At 43.3% G+C, this 22,883-nt stretch overlaps 1 protein-coding gene across 6 annotated transcripts in view; it reads right to left on the minus strand.

Moving 5' to 3' along the window:
- Nucleotides 1-22,883, minus strand: part of LOC129700355 (alpha-(1,6)-fucosyltransferase-like) — a 664,773-nt gene that overhangs the window by 274,122 nt on the left and 367,768 nt on the right. Inside the window, exon 1 of one of the 6 annotated variants that reach the window (XM_055640770.1) lies at nt 1,247-2,329. The exons of the other annotated variants lie outside the window; for them this stretch is intronic. The gene's annotated coding sequence lies outside the window, so the exon portion shown is untranslated. Of the gene's footprint in view, nt 1-1,246; nt 2,330-22,883 lie in introns of those variants that run through there. 6 annotated transcript variants of the gene reach the window in all.

The raw sequence follows: 22,883 nt of genomic DNA on the forward strand, positions 1-22,883 counted from the left end.
CTGGCAGCGCGTTCCATATACCCACCACCCTTTCTGTATAAAAAAAAGTCACCCCTCAGGTTCCTATTAATGTTTCTTCCTTCACCTTAAACCCATGTTCTCTGGTTCTCAATTCCCCTCGATTGGGCAAGAGACTCTGTGTGCTAACTGATCTATTCCTCTCACGATTTTATACACTTCTATAAGATCACCCCTCATCCTCCTGCGCTGCAAGGAATAGAGTCGTAGCCTGCTCAACCTCTCACAAGAGCTCAGGCCCTCGAGTTGTGGCAACATCAGGCAAATAATGACGTGATTCCAACAGGATGTCCTTTGCCGTGTCCCTTTCTAAATCAGTATCACCAACAACAAAGCACTGGGTTATCTCAAATCACTGGGTTGCACCTACTTCAGCAAAATATCTTGTTTGCATTTCCAATTGAAGGATAGAAGCAGATGTTAAACAAATGGTGTGCTAATAGGTCACGCCTATTTGAAATAAAAACAGAAAATGATGGAAAATCTCAAAGTCAGGCAATATCAGTGTGAAGTGATTGGGGCGGTACAGTGGCGCAGCGGTAGAGTTGCTGCCTTACAGCGCCAGAGACATGGGTTCTATCCTGACCACGGGAGCTGTTTGTACATTCTCCCTGCAACCATGTGAGGTTTCTCCCCACACTCCAAAGACGTACAGGTATGTAGGTTAATTGGCCGGTAAATTTGTAAATTGTCCCAAGTGTGTAGGAATGCGCGAGTGTACGGGGTGATCGCTGATTGGCGCAGACTCAGTGGGACGTAGGGCCTGTTTCTCTAAAGTCTAAAGTTCTCTAAAGTCTAAAGATTTCAGGTCTGAGATCTGGTGTCAGAACCAGGAAAGAGAGAAAACAAATTTTGACAGTGAATAAGACAAAGAAAGATGGATAGAATAAAAGGGGTAGATAGACACAATATACTGGAGTAAATCAGCGGGTCAGGCAGCAGCTCTGGAGAAAAAATAAAGGTGATGTTTCGGGTTGGGTCCCTTCTTCCTTGGGACCCAGAACACCTTGAACAGGTCAGAAGAAGGGTTCCGACCTAAAACAACATTTTCTCCAGAGATGCTGGCTGACCTGCCGAGTTTCTCCAGCATGTTGTGTCTATCTTCAGGATAAACCAGCATCCGCAGTTCCTACCTACACTGAAGATACTGGAAATCTCTGGAGTGGCTCTGATAAGCTGAGACAAAATTAGATAATATGGCAGTTAGAATCAAATTATAGTTGCTCACCGATTTATTTCTGAATCCTTTCGCGTCAGATTTTACACGTCGGAATCACTGACTGTGTCCGTTTCCATCCTCTGCCCAAAATAACTCAGAGTATTAATTGGAATCCAGCAGAAATCCCTCTCTGCATGTTCAACAAATTCTTGTCGCTCTCCTCATTCAACTAGTGAGTCAATACTGCTGGGCCAAAGTAGCAGGCGTCTGGCTGTAACTCAGCAGCAGCTAATAACTCAGAATCCCGCCACAGCATTTGTGCAGGAAATGTACAACTATGTCCTCCAGAGATGCTTCCTGATCCGCTGAGTTACTCCAGCAATTTGCGTTTTGCTCAAGTTACTTGTAAACTTGAATGCCACCTCACTGTTCAGGCACTTTCTATGGCCTTCTGAGTAAGAACTGCAGCCATTGCTGGCTTGATTCCGATGTAAACTTCAGTGATCGTACAGTGTTGTGGAAATTACAAACTGCCTTGATTGCACTAGAAATTATTTAGTTTATGTGAGTTTACGCAAGTCGCTTATTGCATGTCAGGGAGGGTTTATATATATCTTTGGCTGTGTTATGTGTTGTTAACAACAGAATCATGGGACAGGCTGAACAGGCTGAACATGTTATCCCATTGGAAAGAAACAAAATGAGCCAACATGACAGATATTGCCAGAGGCAGATATCGCCGGGTCTGTTACAGACAGAAAGAGAGAAAGAATGTCGTATTAACATTTCGAGATATTGGTTTCGGTTCCAGACTGCAATGTGCCCAGATGAAAGATGTGGTACTGTTCCTCAAACTTGCCTTGGAACTTATTCATCCTGGTAACCATTTTCTACACTTTCCAAAGTGTTTCCAAAGTAATGGGATTACCAGAACTACACACAATATGGTGCAACATAACCTCCCGACTCGTACGTTCAATGCCCCAACCAATGAAGGCAAGCATACCATTTGCCTTCTTTACCAATCTATCTGCGTGTGTTGCCACTTCCAGGGAGCTCTGGCTTGGACCCCAAACTCTTCCCGTACATCAATGCTGTAAAGGATCTTTCCGTTAACTATATACTTTCCCTTTACATTTGACCTCACCAAGAGCATAAACCTCACACTTGCCCTGATCCTTTGACAGCGTCCTTCGCTATCTGTGACCGCACCAGTGGGGGGGGGGAATGAGTTAATTTCACTCTTTAGTTTCCTCCTTTGCAGCAAAGACCTGAACACATGCCATTCCTCCTGGGCATATCCTGGTTAAAAATTCAGGACAAAGTGCTCCTGTTCTCTTGGTGACTTCCATAAAGCATCCAATTAGATGGAGTAGCACAGTACTTGCACCTCTGAACTGAGAAGATTTATTGGAATAAATGTTTTCAATGTTGATACAGATTTGACAAAAGCATTCCTGAAAGTTTTCACATAACATTTCAAAAATTCTCTTCAAACCTTCATCGCCAAGTGAGCGGGGGCAGACAGTATTGCCTGGAAGTGGCACCTTAAGCCCTCACAAATCAGCTGTTAGAACAGGGCATTAGTTCAAGCAGAAGCTCACAGAACACGTCCCCTCTTGAAGAAAACTTGCAGGTCCTTAAAGTGGCAATCAGCCCCCTTAAAATCCCCAGGAGTTCCATCTGAGACATTTTCAGCTCCTCTACAAAAACAAGATAAGAGACAAGAGACAAGAGACATTTATTGTCACATGCACCAATTGGTACAGTGAAATTTGTGGTCACCATATAGCCGTACGAATAAAATGAAGAACACAGAACACGATAGTCTTTAACATAAACATCCCCACCCAGCGGTATCAACGTTTTCCACTGTGCGGGAAGGCACCAAAGTTCAGCCATCCTCCTCTTTGATGTTCCCCGATGTTCACCAATGGTCGGAGCCTCCCGAGCCGCCCGCAGTCGCCGCTAGGGGCAGCCCGATGTTCAGGCCCTCTCGCCAGGATGATGGAACTCCGACATCGGAACGGAAGAACATCCTCAGCGGCTTGGACCTCCGAATCAGCCACTTCTTACTGGAGATCGCGGCTCCCTTAGTCCACAGGTGGAGATTTACGCTGGCGGCCGTCGGCAAAAGGTCCCAGGACTCCGCGATGTTGGTCAGCGCCGCCCGTGCTGGGAGCTCTGCAAACCACAGTTCCGCGATGTTGAAGCAGCAGGCCCAACACTCCGGAGCTTCAAACGGCGATCCCAGGTAAGGCATCGCCCGCACCGCAATATATTCAGCGCTGCGCCGCTGCTGCTGAAGCTCTGGTCCGGTCCCCGGCAGGAAAGGCCGTGCCAATCCAGTTGGTAGGCCGCGAATGGGGGTAGTCGCATCCTTGCCAGGAAGTGACTTGGAAACAGTTTCCCCCTTACCCTACCCCCATCCCCCACATGAGAAATGCTAAAACAAAGTCCTCCAAAACATACTTTAAACAAACAATTTTTTTTTTTTTAAAGATAGAAAAACAGACAGACTATAGGCGGAGGCTGCCATCATGCGGCACCCCTAGTGGCCAGAGGGAAAACAGAATCTTCCCCAAAACCAAACCAAAACTGGTGGTGCAGCTGAAAATCTATTTATGACAATAAAATAATTGCATAAACCACCAGCCATATTATCGATGATCATATCCATGAAAGATTAAAGATAAAAGTTCTTGTTGAATACTTTGCTGCTTGCAATGAAGGAAGTGTTGAAAGTGTTCTCCGATTTCCTCCCCCTACGGCTCCAGTGTGACAGGTTGAATCAAGAAATCTTATGAAATTAAGTACTGACAGACTCAAATCCCATGATTTATTATATTTGCTTTGTTTTTCTACTCACTAACCCAGCAAGGTGTAATTAACCTGCAGTGAACCTGTGACAACACTCAGCTCTTTTCCTTTTGCTACCTGATTTTGATGTTTTAAGGCCGAGTCCAACATTTCCAAGAGTTTTTAACCCGATCGTAATGCAGATTTTCTGTGGACCTTATTAATTACAGTTTTTAACTGCAGCCCCTTGCTAAAATGTATTGAATTGATGGTTACAAATGGGGTGGCACAGTGGCGCAGCGATAGAGTTGTTGCCTTACCCGGGTTTGATCCTGACTATGGGTGCTGTCAGTATGGAGATTGTATGTTCTCCCTGTGACCGCGTGGGTTTTCTCTGGGTGCTCCCGTTTGAGGTTGAGGTACTGGAGGTGGTGTTGAAAAGAATGAAAAGATGAAAAAATTGATGCTACACTGGCTAATGTCAATCTGGTGAGTAAGCAAAATCACCTAGCTTGTGCTGACAATGGGAATGTATGAACACACTGCATTATGTGGACTGCTTGGGTTAAGTGGCTCATCCCTTTGCTCTGAATCCTTTACACATCACACCTGAGAGTGTAATATGCGGGGATAGTCAAGTGATGGTGGATATGGAAAAAAACGTTCATGCTCAGATCAGGTTTGGATTGGCTGCAGTAGCTGCCATCGGTCACCAAAGGTTTTATTTTACCACTGCCTGGTGGTGCAGTGAACAGGAATTTCTCACATTTATCCTTTCCCGGTGTTTGCACTTCCACCATCTTACACCTGACTAACGACTTGAAGCAGCCACCTGGATCTCCTGTTGAAAGTTCCTGAAATATGGACTATATGTGGAATAATGTAACAGTGCTGTGGTCGTCAGTTACATCACAGAATAACCTTGGGGAAACGAAAAATAGAATACATTTCTTCTGATAGCAGGCGTTCAGATACTAGCTCTGAAATGGCGCAGTTCACACAGTGTCAAGATCACCAGGCCGATCGATCGAGAATGCAGCAGTTTTAATCCTTCATGAGAGCGGTTGCTGACCCTGGCTCTGTTTCTACTTAATGAAAAGGACTTGAACATTTCAGACATCTATCATTCCGATAACTTCCATCAACCAAGAACGGCGCGACATTTGGACAGCACTAAGAGAATGTGGACATTGCATTTCAAAGCCAGCGGGTGTTAGAAAGAGAGGAAAGTTAAAAATGTAGAGAACAAGGAAAACTAGACTGGCATTTGCGAAATAATATTTCAGATAGCTTGCTTTATTTTGTACTATTGATCACTATCATTCCATGTTGAGCATTAAACAAATTACTTTGCCTGCAGCACCGCATTAATAGAATTATTTTATTTAGCTTAGTTTAGAGATACAGCGCAAAAACAGATCCTTCAGCCCACTGAGTCCGCGCTGACCAGCTATTACCACACATTAACACTATCCTACACACACTAGGGACAATTTATAATTTTACCAAGCAATTAACCTACAAACCTGTACATCTTTGAAGAGTAGGTGGAAACCAGAGCACCTGGAGAAAACCCACGCAGGTCACAGGGAGAATGTACAAACGCAGAGTCAGGATTGAACTCGGGTCTCTGGCGCTGTAAGGGAGCAACTGTACTGCTGCACAACCGTGCTGCATCTAAATCTAATTATTGAAACAAAAACTCTAGATGTCTCTTGGAAGAATCAAACAGGTGCTGTTTCACCTGCCAAAGCATTCCGTGACATGACTAATCACAAAGTGCAAGTATGTTGCAACGCCCATTTTTATACTAAATTCTTTAATATCAGCAGGCATCTAATTTTGATCACCAGCCATCTGGTATTCCAAATGAACAAATTGTGACAAGGTTGTTCCCGGCCACATTACAAGACAGAAGCATATTAACATGCTAACCATAATGCATGGTAACATGCAACTCTACCGCTGCATCACCATGCCGCCAAGGGGTAGGCAATTATTCTATCCTCAAAGCATAGAAGTTAGCTGAATTCTCTCCTGGAGGCTTGATAATTAATTGCGGGATTTAGAGCAGAGATCTTGTTGAAATGCCAAGGCAATATTATTGGCTTGGTCACTTATCACGGTAATTTAGCAATTGACAAAATTCAACCTCTGGGCTCGTTCACAGACCGTTCTTTTCAAGGAATGAGCAGTTTGTAACAAACTCACTGCAGCAATTCTTTGCAGACCCCGACAATGGGCAAAGAACCTCATGAGATATAGTCATAAAAATTGTTATAAATGTCAATACTAAACATGTCTTTCAAATCCTGTTACATTTGTGCAACTTGCATTCAGAAAGCTTACTGATACAAATTTAATCTAGTTTAGACATACAGCGTGGAACCAGACCCTTCAGACCATTGTGTCCGTGCTGACCAGTGATCCCTGTACACCAGCTCTATCCTATACTATTGGAATAATTTACTATTTTTACCAAAGCGAATTAACTTATAAACCTGTTCAAGAAGGAACTGCAGATGCTGGAAAATTGAAGGAACACAAAAATGCTGGAGAAACTCAGCGGGTGCAGCAGCATCTATGGAGCGAAGGAGATAGGTAACGTTTCGGGCCGAAACCCTTCTTCAGACTGATAAGGGGTGGCGGGGAGAAGGAAAGAAAAAGGGAGGAGGAGAAGCCAGAGGGCTGGGGATGGGAGGAGACAGCTCGAGGGCCCGCCGGATGCATGAACATTGAATTCTCCCAATTTTGTTAGCCCTTGCTGTCTCCTCCCCTTCCATAGTCCTCGAGCTGTCTCCTCCCATCCCCCAGCCCTCGGGCTCCTCCTCCTCCCTTTTTCCTTCCTTCTCCCCGTCACCCCCTATCAGTCTGAAGAAGGGTTTCGGCCCGAAACGTTAGCTAACTTATAAACCTGTAAGTCTTTGGAGTGTGGGAGGAAACCGGAACACCCAGAGAAAACCAACGCAGGTCACAGGGAGAATGTACAAACGCCGTACAGACAGCACCCGTAGTCAGGATCGAACCCAGGTCTCTGGCGCTGTAAGGCAGCAATTGTACTGCTGCACCACCGTGCTGCATCTAAATCTTATTTATTTATTTATTTATTTATTTATTTATTTATTTATTTATTTATTTTTGTTTATTTTATTAGAAGTTAATACAGCACAAAACAGTACAGTGGCACCTAATTTTAGGTGCCAACTATGTAATACCGTAATCCATTCTATGTACAACCTCTAGTTTTATGTTATAAGAAGGAAGTAAGCAGGACAAGAAAAAGAAAACAATAGAAAGGGGAAAAAGTGGAAAAATAGATGGTAGAGAATAGAAAAACGTGAAGTGTGTATATAAAAAATTTAAAAAAAGGAAGATAGAAAGTGGAAAGTAGAAATAGAAGAGAAGGCCCCTTAAAAGAGAATTTTTCAAATCTGTATTCGGAGATGTAGATTTATCCGCGTCATGAACTGAAATCAGCAATCCTTACGGTACCGCTGCATCACATGATTCCAAAAAGTCGATGAAAGGAGACCAACTCCTTAAGAATTGGTCATATTTATCTATTAGTCGGAGTCTCATTATCTAAATCTTATTATTGAAACAAAAACTCAAGATGTCTCTTGGAAGAATCAAATAAGTACTGTTTCACCCACCAAAGCATTCCTTGACATGACTAATCACAAAGTGCAAGTATGTTGCAACGCCCATTTTTATACTAAATACTTTAATATCAGCAGGCATCTAAATTTGATCACCAGCCATCTGGTATTCCAAAGAAACAAATTGTGACAAGGTTGTTCCCGGCCACATTACAAGACAGAAGCATATTAACATGCTAACCATAATTTACTCATGGGATGTTATAACAACCAAATCTCTTCAGCTGAAAACTACATCACAAAATACAATTACTCTGCGACACATGCCTTTGTTGGAAAGACATGCAAGAATGTTAACTAGAAAGATTCATCATCTTTACAATCTGATAATTAAATTAAATCAACAAATTAAATGTGTAAAAAAAAAAATCAACTTCAGGAATCAAAACCCAGACTTAGATGAATGCTCTGACATAATTGGATTTTCCTGGCTAGAAATGTAATATTTCTTATTTCCTCTGCTATCGTTATTTGCAGTGAAATACAGAAATGCCCTTTAGCTTTCTGTCTTTACAAGATAAGGTCATGACCATCTCCGAAGCACAACCTATTGTTAATTCAAATGTCAAGCTATTCTTCTTGTTATTTCTTTCACAGGAAGCGCAACATTAAGATTTTTTTTCTTTCAGAAAGTAATTTTTTTCACACTGTGAAAGCCAGCATCTGTCACTCACACAAAATCACACGAGGGACCACAGAATTACTCCACTATTTTGATGTCGTAGTTTCTTATTTACTTAGCATTATCATGCAAACCAATCTCGTTAGATGACCTGGGGCCCGCTATAATCACGAGCGCAACTTTTCAGTGCAATATTTAACTTCAAGATAAAAAAATCATGACAGAAATCTGTTATTCTGTACGACATCTCTGTACCAACCCTTGATTTGTATTCCAAGCCCACAGTAATGTGAATAATTCTTAAATAGCTCATAAATGGCTATTCAAATAAACCATAACCGTTTCATTAGAGCAGGGGAAATCCAAGCAGACGACCTGCTGCTAAGCACCAAATTATGACACAGCAAAGTCCCTTCTACTCCAGACATCCTTGCAATGAGCATGTCACTGATATTTAAGTAAGTAGAGCTATTCCACGGAATTATCACTGAACACATAAAAACAGAAAATGCTGATGAAATTCAGCAGGTCAGGAAGCATCTATGGAAAGAGAAGTAGTTGAATTTGATTGAGCTATGAATCCTATTGTTAAATGAGAGATCTGATGCAGGGTCTTCAACGTACCATCGACACTAGTGTGTGTTAACCATTTCTCTTTCCCCAGACACTGCCTGAGTAGAGTCATAGAGTCATATAGAATGGAAACAGGCCTTTCGGCCTAACTTGCTCACACTGACCAACATGTCCCATCTACACTAATCCCACCTACCTGCGTTTGGCTCATATCCCTCTAAACCTGTCCTATACAAATACCTATCAATTTTTTTCTTAAATGTTGCAATGGTCCTTGCCTCAACTACTTCCTCTGGCAGCTCATTCCATACACTCAGATTCATATTAAATACTTCCCCCTTCACCTTAAACCCATGTCCTCTAGTTCTCGATTGGGCAAGAGACTCTGTGCATCCATCCGCCTTACTCCTCTCATGATTTTATACACCTCTGTAAAAATCACCCCTCATCCTTCTGCGCTTCAAGGAATAGAGTCCCAGCCTGCTCAACCCCTCCCAAGAGTTCAGACCCTTGAGACCTGGTAACATCCTCATAAATGTTCTCTGTACCCTTTCCAACTTGACAACATCTTTCCTATAACATGGTGCTGAGAACTGAATGCAAAAAATGCGGGCTCACCAACATGTTATATAACTCCAACATGACTTTCCAACTTCTATACTCACTATACTCTGACTGCACAAAGTAAGGGGACGGGTGTCAAAGGTTAGAGAGAGACAGCAGGAGAACAGGGATGAGAGGGGAAAATAGTTCGATGGATTGAATGGCCTAATTCTGCGCCTGTGTCTTATAGTTCTGTAATACATGAAAAACCCAGCTGAGAATGGTAATAGGTTCAGCTGTGGGACAATAAACATCGGTGGCTGCACCACTGAGGACCTGTGCTCCAAAAGAGCCCTCCCTCCAGCGATCCGATTCAGTCTGTTTACAGCACTGGCATCTACCTTAGACTTTAGACATACAGCGTGAAAACCGACCCTTCGGCCCACCGAGTCCGAGCCGACTAGCGATCCCCGCACTTACACTATCCGATACACACTAGGGGCAATTTACAATTTTACCAATCCAATTCGCCTACAAACCTTTATGTCTTTGAAGTGTGGGAGGAAACCAGAGATCCCGGAGAAAACCCACCAAGGTCACAGGGAGAACGTACAAGCTCCGTACAGACAGCACCCATGGCCAGGATCAAACCCGGGACTCTGGCGCTGTAAGGCAGCAACTCTAACGCTGCGCCACTGTGCTGCCCCTGTGCCGTACCTGGGTCCAGAAAATTGTCCAGATATATCCTGTTCACAAAAATCAGGACACAGTCAGACAAGCTGCCTAACCCATCTACTCTTGACAATTTGTGTTTTGTCAGGACCAGGAGTCTCCAATGCTGTCCTGGTCCAACCATGGACTAGAGGGCTGTGTTCCATAGTTGAGGTAAGAGTGACCACCCTGACAACAGGCGATGGTGCATGGTAACACCACCACCTACAGGTTCCCTTTAACGTTGCACACCAGCTTAACAGACATTCATTACTCTTTCTTTATTATCATCGAGTCTAAATAGTGAAATTCTACCCAACTACACTCTGGGTGAACCTCCACCAGAAGAAACACAATGGCTCAAGAAAGCAGCTCATCGCTATTTTCTCATGGCCAATTAGCAATGAGCAACCCAACGAAAGTAAGTGACTGATAAAGATAGAAATAAAAATGTCCCTCTAATAATTTTTATTTCTTTTAGAATAGAATTTGTTAAAACACTTTCGACAAGATTCCAGATTCTGTTGAGATAATTACTTGAATTAATATGATAAATGTTATTAATCTGTATTATCTTCCTAAATATATAAAAAACTGGGATCTTGTTCATTTTATCGCTATGCATGAATTTGAACAGCAGTTTAAACTTGACAATGTCTCTCCTCAATCATGGCACCAACGTCAGTCACAGAAAAAACTTGTTTCAGTAGAAAGCTGAAACTGATTCTGGTAAAACAGGCTTCCCACAGGAATATAACCCGAGCCACTTTGAGATGTATTTAAAAGCAATCTATGGTTCACAGCATCTTTCATGACTTCGTTGAATCATGACCTATCAACAGAGAATTGCTGTTCTCTTCTGAAAACTGAATAGATGCCCAATTCTTTGACAAGGAAACTCTGTAACTGAGGGTGATGGCTTCAGCCACTGAAGCAGTCATTGCTTAATTCTCTGATTTAAGGTGAGAGCAGATCTCGGTGAGAGAATTTCAGTGCTTTTTTTTTTCCAGCTGCATTTAGTAGAAGGTCGTAGGAAGGAACTGCAGGTGCTGGTTTGCATTGAAGAGAGACACAAAATGCTGGAGTAACTCTGGATTTTGGAAGAATTCGGCCGGAACTTGCGGAGGTCGATTGGGAGAGTCGGTTTGCGGAAAAGGGGGCGGATGGCCAGTGGGAGGCTTTCAAAAGTCCAATTGCAAAAGTGCAGGGGCAACATCTTCTTGTTAGGGCGCAGAGTGAGGCTAGTTCATTTAGTGAACTCTTGTTGACGAGAACTGTTGAGGCCCTGGTCAGTAAAATGAGGAGGCATACATCAGATTTATGCAGTCGGGATAAAGAGAATCCCTCCGTGAATATTAAACGTGCAGGAGAACACTAAAGGGGGTAATCAGGAGGACAAGAAAAATACATGAAATTAATCTGGCAGGCAAGGTAAAGAAAAATTCTAGGTGGCTGTTCAAGTAGACAGAGCGGTGAGGATATTTAGCACACTTGCCATCATTGGCAACAGCATTGAGTACAAAGGTTAGAACAACATGATTTAATGTTGAGATACAGCGTGGAAACAGATCCTTTGGTCCGCCATGTCAGCACTGGCCAGCGATCTCCATACACTTGCACTATCCTACATACTAGGGACAATTTACCTATACGTCTTTGGAGGGTGGGAGGAAACCAGAGCACCCGAGGAAAAGCCACGCGATCATTGGGAGAATGCACAAACTCCGTACAGACAGTACCCATGGTCAGGATCGAATCTAGGTCTCTGGTGATGTAAGGCAACAACTTTACCACTGTGCCACCATGCCACTATGATGCAGCTGTACTGGTTGTTGGCGAGACTTGGAGCACTGTGTGCAGTTGTGGTGGCCCAGTTATAGGAAGGATGAAATTAAGTTGGAAAAGGTACAGAAAGGATTCATTGAAACGTTATCTGGACGTGGATGCGAAATATAGGGAGCAGATGTTTAGACTGGGACTTTTGTCTTTGGAGCATTGGAGGTTGTGGGGTGACCTTAATGACGTATACAAAATCACGAGGGACATTGATAAAGTGAATGCTCACACAGTTGTTTTCCCAGCATAGACAATTCTAAAACTAGTGGGCACTGGTTGAAGGTGAAGGGGGAGAGATTTAACAGAGACCTCAGTGGCAACTTTTTCACTTACAGGGTAGACTCCACCTGGAATGAGCTGCCAGAGGAAGTTATCGAAGGGGATATGACTTTCAAAGGGCAATTGGCCAGATATGTGAAAAAGGAATGGTCTGGAGGGAAATGCGACAAATGGGATTAACATAGAATTCCAACTTGCTCGGCAATAACAAGTTGGGCCGAAGATCCCATTTGCATGTTGGCTAGGTCTACGGCTGCCACCTCATTCATAACTGATGAAGTCAATACTGAACGGCTGAAGCAACTGAACGGATGCCCTATGTTGACATACCATTTCCTCATAAACCACTCCACTTTTATAATGATCCAGACAGACCAGGGTGCACATATTCACATCAAGTCGTCTTACTGCCACATGGAGAATAATTCACTTCCTCCCAGTGCTATCACAGCAGATACACATTAAAAAAAGGACACAGAAAAGTAGGGGTGGAGAAAAATGATGATGGCAGGTGGGAAGAAAATGAAGAGGGCACAAAGAAGGAAAAAAAATTAAGAGAATGAGAATGAAAGAGTACACATGCCCTGATTACCCACGGGTGATAATATGTTCACATTTAATATTATCTTAGAACCGGTGTCACAACCCACAAGTTGGTTCACTCAAATCATGAGCCCAACCTCACGAACCAACACATAATTATAAAAATGGTTATACTGGACAATCATACCAATAAAAGTATTTTTTTAGGAATAACTATTCCAAAGATTCTTGAGCTGTAAAGGTGATTGTTATTCCCATCACAGGTGCCACAAAAATGGCTTCAACGGTTTCTGTTTTTATTTCAGCATCTGGAATTGTTTGGACTTTGAATAAACACCTATTTTATGTTCTACAAACTGAAAATTGACACATGCTGAATAGTTCTGAATAGAGAACTGAAAACTGTTGAGACATGGCAAGCAAAGCAAACCAGTAACTTATGCAATGAAGTATGTAAGTCAGCTTTGAAAGAAATGTCATCTATTTCCCAAGATACCTTACCACAATAAAAGTTATAAATTAACAGATATAACCTTTGATCAGATACCAAAGGCTTTACAAGTCAGTATCTGCTCAACTATTAAGTTGTTAACTGAAAAGGAGTTCACTGTTTCTCTAGTGCTGACCAGAATGAGCAAACAGGAAGGAAGTTTTTCAGCCACTCAAACCACTATCCTGATCTTTCTCTGTTACAAATGGTACAACATATTCATCCATTTCTTCCTGCCTTCATTAATTAGCCTTTTAGGTCACACCAACACACTGGTTACTCCTGTGGGGATGATCTAAAATGCGATTCACCTCATTCACAAGAACAGAAGACTAATGAATGGCCCCTTAGTCATTACGAGATATCTTCCACCATCTGACTAATTATGACAACACTCATTTTTGCTTTGGTTCCTTGGCAAATTCACGCCACCCTGCCAATGGCTCTTTAATCCATTTGTTGTGATTTTATTAATGCCAATTTTAGTAATGAAGTCTGAGGTGTATTTTGTCAAATGTGCATTGAAAGTTGACATATTGTTGGATGGTGTATGGTGTGATTGTACGATTCCATGGTATTTTGAAAAAGAGAGTTTGCTTCATGTCCAGGCCAGCATATATCTTTCAGCCAACATTAAAATCAGCTTGGAGAAACAAGGAACTGCAGATGCTAGACTGTAGAACAAAGCACAAAGTGCTGGAGTAACTCAGTAAGTCAGGCAACATCTCTGGAGAACATGGAAAGGCGACTTTACTTCTTCAGTTAAAGCAGCTTAAAGCTGACATATATTTCATGTCATACCATGCAGTAAGTGATTCCCTCCTGACATCCAAAATCTCTTCCACCATCCACGAGGTATGTCAAGTGCATAGTTATTCACTTGGTTGGTTTCATCTAATTCTAACTTAAGAAAGTAGCCCGCTTTATTGTTAACCTATCCACGATTCATTCCAACCCATCACTAGTGTACAGTGGCTGCAATGTGCACTGTCCACAAAATGCACTGCAATTACTTCACCAAGGCTACTCTGACATCCTCCCAAATTTGTGACCTTTAGCTTCAAAGAAGATGATGGCAGCAGATGAATGGGATATCCACCACCTGAAGGCAAGGTGACTTGGGCAGGTTGGGGGAGTGGGCAGATGCATGGCAGATGAAGTTTAATGCAGATAAATGTAAGGTTATCCACTTTGGTAGCAAAAATAGGAAGGCAGATGACTATCTAAATGGCGTCATGTTGGGAAAAGGGGAAGTACAACGGGATCTGGGGGTCCTTGTACATCAGCCTACGAAAGTAAACATGCAGGTACAGCAGGCAATGACGAAAGCGAATGGCATGTTGGCCTTTATAACATGAGGAATTGAATATAGGAGCAAAGAGGTCCTTCTGCAGTTGTACAGAGCCCTAGTGACACCACCTGGAGTATTGTGTGCAGTTTTGGTCCCCTAATTTGAGGAAGGACATTCTTGCTATTGAGGGAGTGCAGCATAGGTTTACAAGGTTAATTCCCGGGATGGCGGGACTGTCATATGCTGAGAGAAGGGAGCAGCTGGGGTTGTACACTCTGGAGTTTAGAAGGATGAGAGGGAATCTCATTGAAACAAATAAGATTGTTAAGTGTTTGGACACGCTAGAGTTTCCCGATGTTGTGGGAGTCCTGAACCAGGGGCCACAGTTTAAGAATAAGGAGTAAAGGGCCCGTCCCACGAGCTTGCAACTCCATGCGGCAAACGTGACCTAAAGGGCTTGTCCCACGAGCATGCGACTGCATGCGGCAAGCGCGACCAAACCAGAAGCGGGGGCCGCATGGAGGTCAAGTGAGTGACATGAAGCTCGAGCGAAGTTCGTGTGTGACGTACGGCGTCGAGGCAGGCCGTTGCCGCGCGGAATTTTTGAACACGGTCAGTTTTTCGGAGCCTCGCGCGATGTTGGGACCAGCGCCGCACAACTCCATATGGCTCCGGCGATCGAAGTGGGACCGGCACCGTACGGCTCAAGCGACCACATTAGGTCGCGCTTGCCGCATGGAGTCGCATGCTCGTGCGACAGGCCCTTTAGGTCGCGCTTGCCGCATGGAGTCGCATGCTCGTGGGCCAGGCCCTTAAGCCATTTAGAACGGAGACGAGGAAACACTTTTTCTCACAGAGAGTGGTGACTCTGTGGAATTCTCCGCCTCAGAGGGCGGTGGAGGCAGGTTCTCTGGATGCTTTCCAGAAGAGCTAGATAGGGCTCTTAAAAATAGCGGAGTCAGGGGATATGGGGAGAAGGCAGGAACGGGGTACTGATTGGGGATGATCAGCCATGATCACATTGAATGGCAGTGCTGGCTCGAAGGCTACACCTATTGTCTATTGTCTATTGAAGGTTTCCCTTCCTGTTGCATGCTATACTATTTTGAAATTATATCACAATTCTTCCATTGAAATTGAGTTTAAATCCTTGAACTCTCTGCCCAATAGGACAGTAGAAGCACCTTCATTGGAAGGACTGTCATGGCTCAAGACAACCACCTTCTCAAGAACTATTTGGGATCAGCAATATTTACACGGCAGATCTCACCAAGGTTATACACAAGTGTCGCCACATTTTGCTGCCAACAAAGTTACAAAAGTTTACTGAACAGTCCTATCTACTGCCTGCTGCAGCTTCCTTCTCCCCACCGGGTCTCCCCCTTAGTTCTCAGTGGCGCCCTCCCCCACCCCCCCCCCCCCCCCCGCACTCCGCCGATGGCCCTCCTCACTCTCCGATGGCCCTCCCCTCATTTGCATCTTCTCGTTTCACACCAATTTATATCACATCAGAAAACTCACCAGAGTATTTTTTCTAAATCCCAATCTTCAAAATCCAAACACAATCAAATAAAGATGAACACAAGTATGATCAGAATTCCATAGCATCTCCTCGAAATAACAATAATAGTGCTTAGAAAACAATATAAATTAAGAACAGATTACCAAACAAAATCAAGTGTCATGAAGCCAATGCAGTCTGCAGTTGAGCTGACTTTACACAGCTTAAGATGAAAGTGCAGTGATGAGACATTGGAAAATTCCCGATAACTCAGGACCACTATCTCGGGACAACAAACATCAATGATAAACTTTACCTTTAATGCACTGACTCCTTTCCATTGAAGAAAATAATGTTTCAGGGCAACATCTCAAATTTGCTCCCATGGTCCACTGAGCAGATTCCTATTTCCTATACGTTTTTGGGGATCTGAATAATTCACCTCAAAGCACTGGAGTAGTCCATCAAACTTGGCTCAGCAAATCCCTCAAATAAACTGGCTTCAATTTGCTGAGCCTGTAATGACCTGATCTGTAATCATGAAGGAGACTCCCTGGAGCCTCTACTTTCTTTGAAGATTAAAGAGATTGGGCATGTCACCAAATACTCTGACAAACATCTGCACCAGCACTGTAGAAAGTATCCTGCATCATGACCTGGTAAAGCAATTCCAATGCATTGGAACACAAGAGGCTGCAGGGAGTAGTGGGCTCAGCCTGGTCCATCACGGGTACCACCAAAAGCATCTACGGAAGGCGATGCTTCATGAAGCTGCCATCTCTCATTAAGGATCCTCACCGTTTGGGCTATGTCCTCTTCTCGCTGCTACCGTCAGATACGAGTACAGAAGCCTTAAGCCCCACACCATTGGGTTCAGAAGCAGCTACTTTCCAACACATATCAGGTCCTTGAACCGACCTGGACAACCCCAAATCCGACCTCAGCAAAGGAACACAACAGTTCTCCTCTCATATTACTGTGGACCTTCTCTTCTACTTGAGTGTTTTTGCACTAATGTGTTTTTTTCTTGCAGTCTTTTTCTTTTCACTGTCTTGCAGAATGGTTTAATTTATGGGGGGGTTTTCTGTTCTGTGAGCCTGTAATGCTATTGCAAGATTTTCTTTGTATATATCAATGAACTCAACTTGGCAGGTGAATATGGGTGGCTCTGACAGGTGGCTAACATTGTCATATACCAGAAACAGATTTTCCTTACAGACACTCTACACGGAGCTTGTTCAACAGTTATTGCATTCCCTTTAAAAGATTTATGGAACTCCATTATCCTTGACAATGGCACGGTGGCGCAGCAGTAGTTTTTGTCTTTCAGCGCCAGTGACCCGGGTTCAATCCTGACTATGGGTGCTGTCTGTACAGAGTTTGTATGTTCTCCCCGTGACTTGCGTGGGTTTTCTCCGGTTTCCTCCCACATTCCAAAGACATACAGGTTAGTCGGTAAATTGGCATGTAAAATTGTAAATTGTCTCTAGTGTGTAGGATAGTGTTAGTGTGGGGGATCGCTGGTCGGTGTCGACTCAGTGGGCTGAAGGGCCTGCTTCCGCGCTGTATTTCTGAACTATTTCTCGAGGAGCAGCATCTGGGAAGACAAGCTTGACACACAGAGAACAAACACAACATCCACTGCTAAAAAATTTAGGAAGGCTGAATATATTTTCCTTCTATCTCACTGACAAAACAAATTCACCAAAATGTTAAGAGGAGTCTGAACAGATATGTGAGAAAGCTGTTTTACTTGGGGCTGCGAGAATGAGTTTGAATATTTAATTAACAGCTCCTTTCAATACACATGATCCGAAAATCATTTCGCAGAGCTTCAAAATCAAAAAAAAAAAAATCTGCTTATTACTACACCGTTTCATTTACAGGCACCTAACTAGGAAATTGACAATATTATTGAATTACAAAGCTGTGAACCCAGGACCATTTTCAATTATTATCTCAATCACAAGAGAACGACAGAGGTTCCCCTGCAAGAATCCACATGTCAATATTTATCATTCAGAATTCATCAGTACGCAGAAAAATCAGTTCATCAAATTAACATCTGTGCCTTGGTTGATTAGGAAGCAGAAAATAGCTTCTAATATTTTTTTAAATAAGAGCACAGTAGGATATCAAACTGGTCACAGTATGCTTACACATTTCCTTTTAATTGGAAACCGATAATGTGTCTTCTGCGAGACTCAGGAGAATTTATTTTCTAATTTCATTAAGTAACCAACCACCATGTCCACATCATTAAATGGGTTAACACAAAGCATCACAAAGCAATCCCACTCAGAGATGTCTAATGTAGACCATGCAACTGATCGGCAACTGTGCTGTTGTCAATATGATGGAATTTCATGCAAAGTTCCACAGACAAAGCATGTGAAAATTAAACACCACAGATATCATGACAATAATGGTTGTGAAATGTTCAGTATCTATGAAACAGACAACACTCTCAGGGTTGCTACACATGCACATCTTTGCACTGAAATCTGAAAGTTGCCATGAGTAATCCAGCTGTTCACCGTGCAAACATCAAGGTGCGAGGGACCCCCTTCTTTGATGTGGATAAGGGAAATTACTGGAACCAATTACAATTTAATTTATGAACCACTTAATGTCGACTAAATATAGAACTCAAACTGTGCCTTTGGCAATTTGACAACATGTGAGGCAAAGTTTCACAGACAAAGCAAATACAAATAAAACAAACTTCATGGTAGCAATGACAGTAATCTACTCTGAACTTCTCTGAAAACAGCTGTCCAAGGCAAAGATGAGTTTCCAATGGCTTATAACCCTGGGGTGGCTCACAACCAGGTCCTTGAACTATTGTATTTCCGTGCATGAAGTTGTATCACAAAGATGACAAAATATAACATTTTTTTTTAAATAGTTCTTTACAAAATTTGATGTGATTTCTACTTACTCATATGTGCACATTCCAATTTTTACTCAGTGCCGTAGATGATAAAGAACAATTAATTTAAAATCCTCCCTTGTTAGAGGCAGCAACCATAAAGCAGCAACAAAGTGTTTTTAATACACTTTAATTTAACCATATAGAACATCATAATAACATTGGAACATGCACAGATCATGAAGGTTGAAATATCTCATCAATAAACTCTCAACAATGATTCCACAATAATGGTCAATTCTGGGCCCATTTTGTCTCCATAACAGGGAGTTTCTTTATCTCTGTACGTGCGGAAGTCTCAGGCTACATCCAGAATATAATTATTGGATCAAATTGGATCTGAAACATTTGGAAAGAAGGTTGAAAGGTTCATTTGGAAATGAAAAAAAGATGCTGCAGGCAGAAGCAAACGAGCAATGTGAGAACCAAAGATCCTTTAAATACAATGGTTTTCATTCACCTCACCATGTACCCAGAACAAAAGACACAGTGCTTGAGTAACTCAGCAGGTCACGCAACAAAGCTGGAAAACATGGATATGTGATGTTTTGGGTCAGGACCCTTCTTCAGACCGATTGTAAGAGGAGGGGAAAGAAAGCTGGAAGAGATGAGACAATGCTTGGCAGGTGATAGTTTAATACATGTGAGCTGGGGTTTTGAAAGACAGGTGGTGGCCAGAGATGAAAAGACATACGGTGTGAGACAAAAGAATAAAGGGCCCGTCCCACCTGCATGCGATAGCATACGTCTAGCGCGACCAAACGTGGTCGCTTGAGGCGTACGGCCTTGCGGGGCCGATCCCAATTCGAACCACGGAGGCATGTGGAGTTGTGCGGGGCTGGTCCTGACATCAAACTCACCAATCAGCTGGGCAGGAGGCGGGCCGACTGAATTTGGACGTTGCACGGCGTTGGGCGGTGACGTCATCACGCAACGGCATGCGCTAGGCGTACGCCATCAAGACGCTGCGTACGACGTCAAGACGCTGCGTACGAGGTCAAGGCGCTGCGTACGCCGTCAAGAAGCTGTGTACAGCCTCAATGCGGCTGCGGGCTGACAGGCCGTTGTCGCGTGGGATTTTCGGACAGTGCAGGATTTTTGGAGCCCCTCGCGATGTCAGGAACAGCCCCGCACAACTCCATACGCCTCCGCCGATCGAAGTGGGACCGGCCCCGTGAGGCCGTACGCCTCAAGCGACCACGTTTGGTCGCGCTAGATGCTTGCTATCGCATGCTGGTGGGACATACCCTTTAAAGTTACAAATTGTGAATCTAGAGGAACGAATGTAGGTGTTAGGGGAGGGGGATGAGGGATATTTATATATGTCTTGTCTAGGTTAGGGAGAGTCAGAGAAAGGAAGTTAAACCACCTCGCATTGGTTGCGTCACTTCCATTTGTCAATGCAACAGACTCCTAGATATCAGCGAGACCAAGCGCAGGCTGGACTGGTAAGATGAACACCTACACTCAGTCCGCTTTGGTTGACACTTTCTCCCGGTTTCCAAACATTTTAATTCCCCTTCCCATTCCCATATAAACTTTGGAACTGGAGTGGCAAACTGGGGAAACAACATTTCACATATTGCTTGGGAAGTTTTCAACCCAGCGATGTGAACATTGATTCCTCTAATTTCAAGTAACCCTGTATTCCCTCTCTCCTCCCTTCCCCCACTCTAGTCGTCCTCTAAGTTCCACTGTTCGCATCCTTGTATCTCTTCATTATCAACTCTTCCCCAGCCCACGTGAACCATTATGGGTTCCACCCTTCCTTGCTCTTGTGGTGCTGGCTCTGCTTTGTTCTGGCCTTTTCTTACCTCCAGTTCCCTCTCCTCTACTTTCAGGCTGAAGGAGGATCGTGACCCAAAACGTCACCCATCCTTTTTCTCCAGAGATGCCTCCTGACTTGCTGAGTTACTTCAGCACTTTGTGTCTATCGACAGTAATTCAAATGTTGCACCCTTCTCGAGGAGGATAATAAATCTGTACAATTCTGTAACCTAGAAAGTTGTGGTGGCCTGGTCATTAGAAGTATATAAAATGGAGGTAAATAACTTCCTGAAAGTTTACAGGACTCTGGTGATTGGAAGCCAAGGATAAGTTGAGACCCATGGTAAATCAATCATTATGGTACTGAATCGATCCAGAGGTGAAGGATCAGGTGGTTTCCCCCGCTCCTATTTCCTTGTGTTCTTCTTGTATAAGATTGCATCAATCTGTAGTTATACAGTGAACAGGAAACATGGCACTGACATGGGGAGTGAATAAATATCAAGGAGGTTTAATTCCAACACAGAAGATTCCAATACAGGTTCAACTGAAACAGTGCAAGTTGAACGAGTGCTGAGAAATCCAGCAGCACAGTTTGCTCTCCGATAACCATTAATTTCAAGGCTGCATATTTATGAGGCATGGAAGCAATTGATTGTAGGGTAAAGGTCAAATGAGGTTCATATTTTACTCACAGTCAAAAATATTGTTACAAAAGCTGTGTATTGCATTCCAAGCCTGAACTCTTAACTCTTGACTCTAATTGCTAATCTCTTTAAACCGTGTAAATATTATTGATTCATTGTCCATGACCTTTAAGCAACTTTTAAGAATAACTTAAGACAATAAAAAACAGCATTTAGTATTTTAAGTTAAACATTTATGGAACCATAACTATAACCGTTGAAAATTTTAAATTCACATAACTATTTTATACTTTGCCTCTATCACCTTCTCTAAACAATATTCCTCATTCCGGTTCCACTGTAACCCTTGGGTAAATGATATATGTACACAAATGCAAGTCCCAGCCTGTATTTTGATCACGGAGAGAAAAATCACAACCACACTTCATCTTCATCCTAGCCACATCTGTTACCCGGAGATTAAAATTCATTTGAATATACTGAAGCATAATGGGTGCAGCATTCTGTCTTTGCAGGTCCATGGGTATTATTCCCAGTTATTGGATGGTCATTGTTGTCATCAGCTCATTGAGCATTAGACCAGCGACTGCAGTCTCCAAGTCTACAGTATATAGCCATAGAATGACCTGTAAAGGGCTTGTCCCACTTTTCAGCAACTGTCTTTGACTTTCAAGCTCGAGGGCACTCGCCTGGAAAACCTTGAGCTTGATCGGCCATCAGCGATGAAACCGCGACACACACACACACACACACACACACACGGGCCAATGAAAGCGGGGGAGCGCTGCCTGAAATTCACACCCGCGATGAACAGGAAGGTAAAAGACGGCTGGCACAGTGGGGGGGGGGGGGGGGGGGGGGGGGGGAGGAGGGTAGAGGGTAGAGAGAGAAGGGGGGAGAGAAGGGGGGAGAGTAGGAGGGAGAAGGGGGGGAGAAGGAGTGGAGACAGTTTTAAGAAGCCAGACAACTTTTAATAAAGTTTAGCGGGCATTTAACATTACCGGTCGGGTTTCCTTGGTTCTGAAAACTCCAATGAGCCAATTAAAATGCCCGGTCAACAAAGGAGATTGCCTACAGCTACCTCGACTGCCTATAACTACATAGCGACCCCACTCCACTGCACTACGAGTTCAAAAGAACCATGCCGACCAATTTTTCCTCGACCAAACTGAGACCGCGAGTATATGGAAACTTCCTTCAAGCATGAAGGAGAGTTACAGTGACTTCCGAGGACCATGTGTCGACCATGCTGCGAGTTCAAGTCGAGCGAAAACTCTTCTAAAATCGCAAATTAGGTTCCCGCAGTGGGACAGGCCCTTTACATTGACAGAAAGGAATATTAAAATTAAGCTGCTCCATTACTGTTCTGCCATTCCATAAGATGATTGCTTATTATCTAGTTCAGTACCCCCTTCCTGCTTTCTCACATCACTTGATGATCACTTGTTTAAGAAATGTATTTATCTTCTTCTTGACTGCATTTAGTGGCTGACCTCCACAATAGAGAATTCCA

This window comes from Leucoraja erinacea, chromosome 9 (assembly GCF_028641065.1).
Source record: "Leucoraja erinacea ecotype New England chromosome 9, Leri_hhj_1, whole genome shotgun sequence".
Classification (NCBI taxonomy): Eukaryota; Metazoa; Chordata; class Chondrichthyes; order Rajiformes; family Rajidae; genus Leucoraja; species Leucoraja erinaceus.